The sequence below is a fragment of the Centrocercus urophasianus genome, unplaced genomic scaffold, assembly GCF_019232065.1.
Source record: "Centrocercus urophasianus isolate 14NV4802_14NV808 unplaced genomic scaffold, USGS_Curo_1.0 seq_13, whole genome shotgun sequence".
Classification (NCBI taxonomy): domain Eukaryota; kingdom Metazoa; phylum Chordata; class Aves; order Galliformes; family Phasianidae; genus Centrocercus; species Centrocercus urophasianus.
Genome location: NW_024884475.1, coordinates 36,990,598 through 37,001,024, shown reverse-complemented (window position 1 = coordinate 37,001,024; position 10,427 = coordinate 36,990,598). Strand labels below are relative to the sequence as shown.

General features: G+C 38.7%; 1 long non-coding RNA gene across 9 annotated transcripts in view; it reads left to right on the top strand.

Moving 5' to 3' along the window:
* The first annotated feature begins 734 nt into the window (after positions 1-734).
* Positions 735-10,427, top strand: part of LOC122156616 — a 92,127-nt gene continuing 82,434 nt past the window's right edge. For all 9 annotated transcript variants that reach the window (XR_006167552.1, XR_006167551.1, XR_006167556.1 and 6 more), the window contains exon 1: positions 735-905. This is a non-coding gene — a long non-coding RNA (uncharacterized LOC122156616). The remainder of the gene's footprint in view (positions 906-10,427) is intronic.

Below are 10,427 nucleotides of genomic sequence, written 5' to 3'. Positions count from 1 at the left end.
AAAAATAAAGGACAGTGGCAAAATAGATCTTGTTGACCACAGTAATTTTCCTGGATTTTTTTTTTTTTTTTTTGCTGTGAGTGGATTTTTAAAATGAGTTTTAAATAAGCACTTCCATACAAACATGACACAAGCATTTCTTTCTTACTTACAAAACAGCAACATTTTAAATGTTGTCAAGAGCAGAATAATCAACAGCATATGCAACAAAGCATATTTACAGCTTGAATAATTATTCACTGATTTGGGAACTCAATTCTCAATCTGTAATAATTCTCACTTCACTGTTTTGAAGACTTTGAAAAGTTTGTTGGGAGGCTTAATAAATAAAAAGTTTCACACTGCTTCAAAGTTATACTTCCTTAACTGATGACCTCCACTACCACCTAGCTTTGCTTGGTGACCCTTCCTACTCGCCCTGGCAATTATCCTAATCAAACAGTGTTTGGGGTAGTCTGGAAAGCTGAGTGATTCAAATGCATTTTGCTTAAAACCTTTAGCCTAAGCCACTTTTTGCAAATTATTGCACAAGGTGCTGTGCTTTCCTCTTACTCTACCAGAGGCTATTGCTTAAAAGATCCAGTTCCTGTAAAAACAATCATAGGTCAAAAACTGAAAGAGTGATGGAAAGACCCATTTTAGTCATGTATTTTTTGGCATGGAAGCACTGAAAGTGCATAATCTGTATAAATGTTAGCTTTCTAAATAAACATAACCTCTGATTGCATGAAAGCAGGGAATAAAGTTGAAACTTGTTCTCTCCATTAAGCAACCCTTCAAAACTTTCAATGCTTGTTTTGTTCTAAACAGACATAAATCTTGACAAATAATGATCAACAAATGGTAACAATGGCAGTGAAGCCAACACAGCTACCACGGGCTCTTCACCTTGTTCCTGCCTCCAGGTATGGCTGTATTTTGCTGTCTCTACAACTCAGACTTCAACATGGGGGATGGTGATGGGGTGGTGAGGTCTACGGGCACATATGTATGTCATTGTTTTGTGTTGATGTGATGTGTCTCCAATACTGCTGTGCTGACAAGCAGTGCTGCGGATGGGGTTGAATTTCATCTGTCACTACTTGTGGATTTTTTAAATGATGTAAACTTCCCATTCTGAATCTGTAAAGGTTTTGGCCAAAGCCAGCTGTTGACAGTAGCCACTGTTCAGTAGTTTGTCCGTTTTTAACTCATCCCAAAGCTGGGGTAGTACAAGCAGGAATTCTTCTATTTCTGGTTGCTATTGTGATTCATCATGATGTCACTCATAAATGTGAGGGTTTTTCTGTATAAAAAGGACACATGGAGCATTCTGCTTATGTTCTTAAAATTGCCTGGAAAGTAAAGAGGGAAAAAATAAAATTGATCCACCTAGCACAACTATAAAGAAACGTTCCTGAATTATTAGCCCATAGCATGTTTTTTAAAAATGAATATTGCTCTGGAACTGCATTAAAATCTATCTTAGCATATTTTAAGAAAGGCAAAGCACTGTGGATGAGAGGGCACAAAGGCGTGGTTTTCAGTGTTATACTGCAGGCTCCACTTTCTCTCCCTTGCTCCCAGTCCACTTTCTCTCTCTGCTTGCTTAGTGCAAGGGGTGACCTTGTGCAACACAGAACAGCATTTCTAGGACAAAGTTTCTCAGTCTTACTAACTTCATAAAATCAAATAAATCAGAATGAACTCAGTACTTCTACTGGGCAAAGTGTAACTAGCTGGTAAAGTATGCTGTCCCTCAAGAATAATATCAGGGTGGCAGGTGACATAATTTGTGTACACCAAGCAATGGAAATTTACTTATTCTAGAGAAGCAGGATATTTTATTTCTAGTGTAGATGGGTTTTACATCACTCACCAGTACGTCAGAGGCAAAGATCCAATATATGGCTATTTTCTTAAAGAGACTGAAATGATGTACTGCTTGTCCCATAATGCTAAAACAATGCAGAGTTACACCTGCCATTTTTAAATGGCTTTTTGGTGGGGCCTGGGATGCAAAGGATTGCAAGAGCATGGATCTTAGCTGCTAAGCACACATTTTTTTTCTTCCTGGTATGAGAAGACAGCAGAGCCAAGCCAGGCAACCTGAGTTTAAGGACTATAGTACTCAGGTAGTGTTCATAAACTCTCTACTAGAGATAAGCACCACACTCTAAATAAACACTATATATATAATACATTTGTTATATATATATATATTTTTTCCTCGCTCATTCAAAAACCCTTCCAAATATCTACAGTAAAGTTTCTGTCCCTTCACTATGATAGACATGCAAGAATCTGTTAATGTTCTGGAACAAGAATATCCTGATGAAGTTATCTATTTAGTGGTCATGGAAGGTCATCTCTTACATCTCCACTCCTTTGTGAACGCAGTCTTGGGTGGCTCTCCTCCCACTTTCATGTCTACACATGATTTCATAGTTTATTAACTATTTGGTGGCTTTCATTTTCATTGTGCTTTCATTGTGCTATGGCTTTTTTTAGTTGAGTGCCAAGCAGGCTTTGACGAAGTGTGTTTTGCTCTGCAACTGTGACAGAAAGGATGAGGGCAGAACGCGACCCATGCTCTCTTGTCACACAGAAGATGTCCAGAAAGAAAGGGATAAGGATTAGCACATAGAGCTTGTTGTTCTGCTCCCATTCAGCATGCAGAGCCAGTGAGGCTGTAGAACACACCGATTGTTGGGTTTAGCTCTACCAAACTTATAATTCCCTCTTAATTCTTTCCAGGACAAGCAGAACTTGAGGAGTCTGTTTCTGACTCACCTGGCAGACAGGACTGCTGCACAGTCTTCCCTTTTCTGTGAAACAGTAAAAGAGCCAGCATCTCTGAGTTTTGCTTACTTCCAGAGATACATTAAACAGGGCACAGGATTTCCCACAGAGTCACTCAGGGCTACTAAGAAAGCAGAGTGAAGTATACATTCACTGAATGGCTAAAATTGTTCTTACACAGTTTGCAGTTGAAGTCTACAGCAATATTCTTTTAGTAAACCAAGCCTTTATATATTATTTGAAGCCCCAGAAGACTGCAGCATACGTGAATTCTCACCAATCGAGTGTCTTCGATGACCACATGGTATGACTATAACTAAGAGCACAGAATACTCAACTATCTTGATAGCACTGACTTTGCCTTGCTTTGAAAAAAATCACTCAAATACGTGAAATGCCAAAAATCTCTAAAGGTATTTCTAGCATTTCAGAAAGTATTTTGAGGCTCTCATCATCACAGAAAACTGCACGCATATCATTAGTAAAACATGATTAAACATCATTTTCTCTAAATTAAGTCAGAGTTTTCATTTTTTTGAAGTAGAAAAGATACTTAGATGAAAACACTCCATTCTGCAGACAACTTGAAAGTTCAGAATTGCCCTGGAGACCTTCATTTCAGCCAAAGCAGATGCTGTAATAAAATTACACATACAAATACTTTAACGGGTTGTTCCAGTATCCTAGAACTAGAATCCTATTTATTGGAAACTCCCTACCTTTGGCAATTCTGAACAGTTGCTATAATAAATGCTCAATTTTCTGCAGGCATGGTATTCATTTCATAGAAGCTCTGAAAGTACTAGTGAATTTTTGGCATTATCTTCCAGAAGCCTACAAACTAAACTACAGCCATTAATCCATCCTTTATCCTTGTTTAGTTATTAAACGTTTCTGTAAGATCTATTTCCAAGACACTTGAACTTTTCAGATGCAGCTTAAGTCATTCGTAACACATGCTAAGTTAATTACATATACTTTTCTAGTAAGGGGTTTCAATAAGGTAGGATGGCATTGCAACATTCTGTAAACCCCCTCAAATCCCACTTACTTAAAACTATCAAACCTTTTTTATGCAACTCAGAAGTATTTCCTGGAACATGGGGTGATTTGACCATGTCTTTATCTTGTTTTAGAAACCAAAGTATTGTAAAAATATTTAATTTGTATTTTATTTATCAGTCTTAGAGACATATAGGCTGTATTATCATCATATACAACATAAAATATAACAACAAAAAGACGGAAAGAATGCTTTGTCTGGCAATCTTGGACAATATTTTTTACTTTTTAGTGAAGGTATAGATTTAGCCTTACAGGAAGAACTTTTCTTCTCCTAGCTTATCCTCTTAATCAAAACTTGCAGAATTTATGGCAGTATAAAGCAGTATAGCTGAAGCTATCATAGAATCATCAAGGTTGGAAAGACCACTATGATCATCTAGTCCAACCATCAAGTCATGGCCACAACTGCTCTAGATTATGTCACTCTGTGTCACATCCACCCTTTTCTTGAACACCTCCAGCAACGGTGACTCTACCACCTCCCTGGGCAGCCTGTGCCAATGCATCACTACTCTTTCTGAGAAGAAATTTTCCCTAATATCTAACTTGAACATCCCCTGGTGCAATTTAAGGCTGTCATCTCTCATCCTATCGCTGATACCTGGGAGAAGAGGCTGACCTTCATCTCACCACAACCTACTTTCAAGTAGCTGTAGAGAGCAATAAAGTCTTCCCTGAGCCTCCCCTTCTCCAGAATGAACAATCCCATTTCCCTCAACCACTTTCCATAAGACCTGTGCTCCATAAACTTCACAGGCTTTGTTGCCCTTCTTTGGAGATTCTCCAGGACAGCTGTGCTAGAGGGTTTGCTGTTCCAGTTGTAGTGAACATGGAGCAGAGACATTTTAAATACAGATTGGTCCTTATGGTCCTAAGGCTCTCACTGATAAAACCAGTTTGTGATGACTAGCGATCCTGGAGGAAGACTGAGGTTGAATTTTGCCTTGTATATCAGTAATAATATTCTCCAGATAGCTCTGTTTTTCTCAAGTCCTAAGGTCAAATCCTAAATTTATGAGATCTCAAACCATAACTCTATTGAGAGAGATCAGGGCTATAAGTGTCAACAAGAGAGTAAGTAAGATGGGTGGTTTAACATTTGCATTCGTTTTTTGATTTGGTGAAGCTACCATTTAAATCACATTCCTTTATTTTAGGAGCCTTCAGTCAGGTCATCTAGATATTGAGGTCAATTTCAAAAAGTGAATAGCTGCATGGTATTTCAATGTTAAAGTCTCAGCATGTCTATAATGTTTTCCTTCATGCCATTATTTCTCACTGACAGGTATGGGGAGGTTTTGACACTGTTAATATAGCATAGGGTGTTAATCTTATAATCGCCCTGTCAGCACTTTGTGTCAGGGTGTTAATGACCACCTTTCAGCCACTCAGAGCTGCCTGCCAATAAAAATAGTCCCGGCACCTATCCAACCAGCAACTATGCAGCTACTTTGCTTTTTCCCCAAAGAATAAACAGAAATTTTCACTAGCCATTGGCCATAAAGACGCTCCTCTCTACTTACTCATTTCCTTTTCCTTCTCCGTACCCACTGGCAGAAAAAAAAACAACTTTGTCACTGGGCCCTTTTAATATATTTTGCATGCTTTATTTTAGAATGTACAAATTATTTCTCAACAACTTTTAAATAAACACAACACCTTGGGCAGGATAAAAGCCAATTTTTTAACAGCAAGAAGCACACGTATTTGCTGCAGTTCTTTCCTATGTAAATGTAACTCAAAGGCAAACGGTGAATATTTCTGTAATTTCTGTGTTAGAGACGAGCCCATATTTTTGTCTCTGCACGAGAGAGAGGCTTTTCCAGCTTCCTGGCAGAGGGAACTGCACAATTCCAGATGACTTACTTACTTTGTACGCCTAGAGGAATTTTATTACACAAATAACAAAGAGAAACAAAGAAAGGAAGAGGGAGAGTACACACTCAAAATAATAAACAAAGAATAATAAACATTCCTCCAATTGCCCATAGGGATTCCAGATGTGGCTCCATCCCCGTGCAAGTCCTGTTTGGGACTTCTTCACAGGCTGCCTTAGACAATCTCACCCAAAAAATCTACTGAATCTCATGGGAGATTTTTCCACAGAGTGACCTTGTCATTGCACTGATATGTGTTTATTTACTTGCCTTCTGATAGACACAGACAAAATCCATACAAAAAGTACTGGTCTGCACCAGTGTGGCTCGTGCCAGGGTGGGTGATTTCTTATGGCTACACTCTCAGCTGAGTTCTTCAAGTGCACCATTGCCCTAAGAGAAATAGGTCCTTGTGGCCCTCTGAAGTCTGACGACAAATTTCCCCCCTCATCCTGCTTATCATGCATTCTCCATCACTGATATTTTGGGGCATTAACCACAAGTTCCACGCATGCTCAATGCAAATAGGTTAATTTATGATAAGCTATGAGAGGGCCAACCAGCAAAAGTAAAGCAATATTGGAATTGTGATGAAATCCCGTGCTGCAGCCAGTTTGTTGCTCTTACTACTTTGTTGGGATTCTATTTTTACTTAAATTATTAGGTTTCTTTTAATCAAGTGACATGGCTGATTGGCCAAGGCTGCTTCCAGCCTCATGTGCTATCCATCTGGATTTTATATGCATTGCAATTTCCCAGCTGAAAAAAAGCAGACATACTACCCAACTTATTAGAACTCGGTCCCAAAAAAGTAACATTTTGTTCCTAGAAAAAATTTGTTTCTCATGTGGGATTTTAATGCAGACCAAAAAAAGTAGCAAAGCATAAACAATCACCAGTTTCCATGTCATACAAAGTCAAAGATGCAGCCAAAATTATTTCCATATTAAACAGAATTTATCTCGCTTTTGCTTGCTGCATTTTATAGTAAGCACGAATGCAGGATTCCTATTAACTTGGACACACAAAGACTTATTATTCATTCAGACATAGTTATTATATAATTATTTTTATAATTATTATATGATTAATTGTTACATTATTAACAGTATTAACGAAATAATGGATTTGGATTCTAAATGCAAGGGAATATAAGATTTACCATTAATTTCCAGAAGCACCTTCTGCAATTACAACTTGATGCAAGTCACCGTGGCAACTGAAAGGTGGGCTGCCTGTCCCTTAAATAGCTATCATGCAGCCTATCATTTTTCACTTCTGCAAAATTACTTATCAGTGTAAATATTTATGTAATTGCAGAAATACCAAAAAGAAGGCACTTCTATACTTATTACTCCAAAGTGCATGCATCAGCATGGAAATAGAATCATGATTTAGTTCATTTTTGTAGCTTTCCTAGCTGGCACAGAAGTATTTATGACTCCCACTAACTTTCTGAAGAAAGGAGCAGTTCATTATGCTTCAGTCTTGATTTTGTGCCTTGATTGTCTGTGTGCACCTGAGCTCGCAATGCCAATCACATCATCTGTGGAGCAACACTTAATTTCCTTTTGCATCACAGTGAGTTCCCATGTCTCCTCTTGCAGTGTGATCCCCAAAAATGTTTACTCCACCTCTTCACAAATATTTTCATGCGACAATCCACAGTAGGAAGAGGCCACACTTGTTTGTCCTTGTTGTACTCTCCAATTAAGATAGAGCACAGCCAAGTGAAGACAAAGTGTTTAAATGTTGGGGCTCTTGAGGTCCATCCCCATTTAAATTGATTGACTAGTTTACCCCACATCCTGTTTCTCTTATTTTACCTTTTATTGGGGACTCACAAAATAACTGTACTTGGCAGAAGGGAGGAACTTCACCATCTTCAGTAAGAACATCAATTCAGCTAGTTAGGTGCTGAATGTGGAATCAAATCTGCACGTATATATATATATATATATAAATAAAAGAATGATATGTACAGAGATGGAGGGGAAGAGGGTAGCAGAGGAGCATGAAAGAGCAGTCCTTCCACCTGCAAATCCTAGAGCACTGTAAACCGATCACTTTACCCAGGTCTGCTTGGCAGGCAATTTTCACATCCCAGTCATCATCTGTGCAGGGATTTCAGAATTTCACATGATGGTAAGGCTGAGCAGGTCACTATAGTTCAAAAGGAAGAGGTCCAGGACTTCCATCCAAACAGCTGTGGTTCATATTTGAATTTTAGCCTTGTGGACTATAAAAACCTCAGACCCTGTGTTCCCCAAGGAAGTCTTGCATAAGCTTTGGTCTCAATTAGTGGAGCACAGAGAAAGTAAAAGGTCCAGATTTCAGCTAACCTTGGAACACTGACAGCAAATGGTCAAACCTGTCTTAGATACGTGTGTATATATTTAACTTAACAGTAACGAGACTAACATGAATATTGGAGGTCAGTTATTACCCAAAGTAAGCAAAAAAATAGGAGAAGCCAAGAGCAATCCAACTTTTTTACATTTTAGAATTTTGCCAAAACAATAGCTATTCCAGAATTATTTTATAGGTTAAGCAAATCCATCTATCTGCAGTGCAATTTCATCTTTCCAACAGAACTTGGTTATTTACCAGCTTTTCAGTGGCTTAGTTCTGATAAGTGAAGCATGTCTCCAAAAATCTTGTGCAAAAGGGAAGCAGCTGTTTGCAGAGATGAGGCATTATGGTTAAGGAAACCTCCTGGGAGCACTATGACAGGCACAGTGCTTACAGATTACAAAGATGTAAGAAGAAGGAATGCTGTTTAATTTTGTGATCCCTCTTCCCTGTGGGAAAGTGATTTTGGAAGAGTGGGAAATTCATATGAATGTGATTGATAGTTCTGAGGGCAGGAGTTCTTTATTGACAGCCTGGGTGGTGCTGACACAAATGTGCCTCTTTTCACTTCATTGCTGGCATACAGACAATACTTCTAGGGAAGAGACAAGTTCATCCTCCTCGTCTTTAAACCTGTGGTTGTCCCTGAGCCTTGAGTTAGCATTTATTTTGGAGGAATTCACTTGGAGATAGTGAGATTTTTGTCAATAAAATTTGGTCTGAGTCCACTAAGGGTATTTCAACAAGTTATTCATTCAACATAGCCATGACCTGGTAACAGCTTTCAGTTACCGCTAGCCTTATTTGACCAAATGGGCTAAATGGAGGGCTGAGACCATCAAGGTTAAGCTGTTAGATTCAGCCACGAGTTGAGGTAGCAGAAGAATGATGCTGCTTGGTCAATTCCTTTACAATCTATAAAAATAACCACCAAAACGACAGCCAGACCTTCAGCATCCCATCAATTACACCCCAAACTATCCCATCTCCTTGCTGTTGTTCCTCAAAGAGATCGTTGCACATTAGCATAAGAAGCATAGGGGCAAGAGTGGAACTTGTGGTCTTGGTGGAAATATTTCTATGATACTCGTAGGTTGCAGTAGTCTATTTCATGTAGGACTTTGTATGATGGATGACTGGAGAATATGAAAGTTGCCTTCTGTTTCTTTTTTAGAAGAATGCTGTAAAGAGGAAGATATTTAGGCCAGTAAATATCTACAGAAATACAAACCAAAAAAAGAAAACTGGCTGCTCCACTGAGACTTCATGGCTGGTCACATACTTCCAAAACCATATGAAAGCTGCCCCATTCACACTGGAACACATACCAAACAAAAGATCCACTACAGAAAAGGAAACAGAGTGATCTCAGGAATCAATAAACCCAGGAAAGTGGCTGCTTTATCTCCAGTGGCATCTAGAGTGGGGTGAAGGAGAAGATATGGGCAGGTTCAACAGATATGTATAGTATCTCTGGGAAAATGGAAAGCCTAACTTACAGTTAGCACTGAAGAAAACATTACAGATGATTGTTAGCAGCTTCATTTTGCCTGGGTTTATCTGTTTTTGTTCTTAGGTAGAAAATAATTATAGCCAAGGCAATTTTTCTAGCTAATAAGCTATGGAAACCAAATCAGAGAGCGACTGCCAATAAAAACTGTGACCTGCACATTTTAGGCAGAAGCTGGCTAGCTTTGCTTGTGGTGTGGCCTCCATTTAATGGAGAACATGCAGTGCCCTTAAATAATAAACAAATGTCTCTATTTGAATGAAAAGACCCAGAAGTAGAGGACTGTACCTAGCATGAAGAATGCTGAAACTTCCAAACAAACAGCAGTTTAGCTGGCGTATGCAGACACATACACATGCACAAACACATATATCTCTAGGTTTTCAGTTCCCCTCTCAGCCCTTTCCAGCATCCCACATTCCACTCCTTTCATCTTCACGACCTTTAGACACCACTGCTTGTGTCACACATTCTGTAAAGAACAGCATTTTCCCTGTAAGCCTTTATTATTGTTGGTACTGAGATAGTACTTAGCTTTTCCAAATGAAACTCAGGCTCTGCAGAGCTAAACAACAGCAAATACAGGCAGCCAGTAAGGTAAAAGTCTTGTCTCGGTAATCTTCAAATATGGGTGAGATTATCGTTTATGATTTTTGTTCAGAAGATTTCAGTGCAGTGGCTGAGACTGACACAGTAATGAAGAATGTAAGCTCATTCATTTAAAATTTCTTATGATAATAATAATTTATACCTTTGATTTCAACTCTATGCACTACCCACAATTAATTTGGACTATAAGCATTTTCCACATTCAGAACTCTCATCGTATTTGTACAATGAGT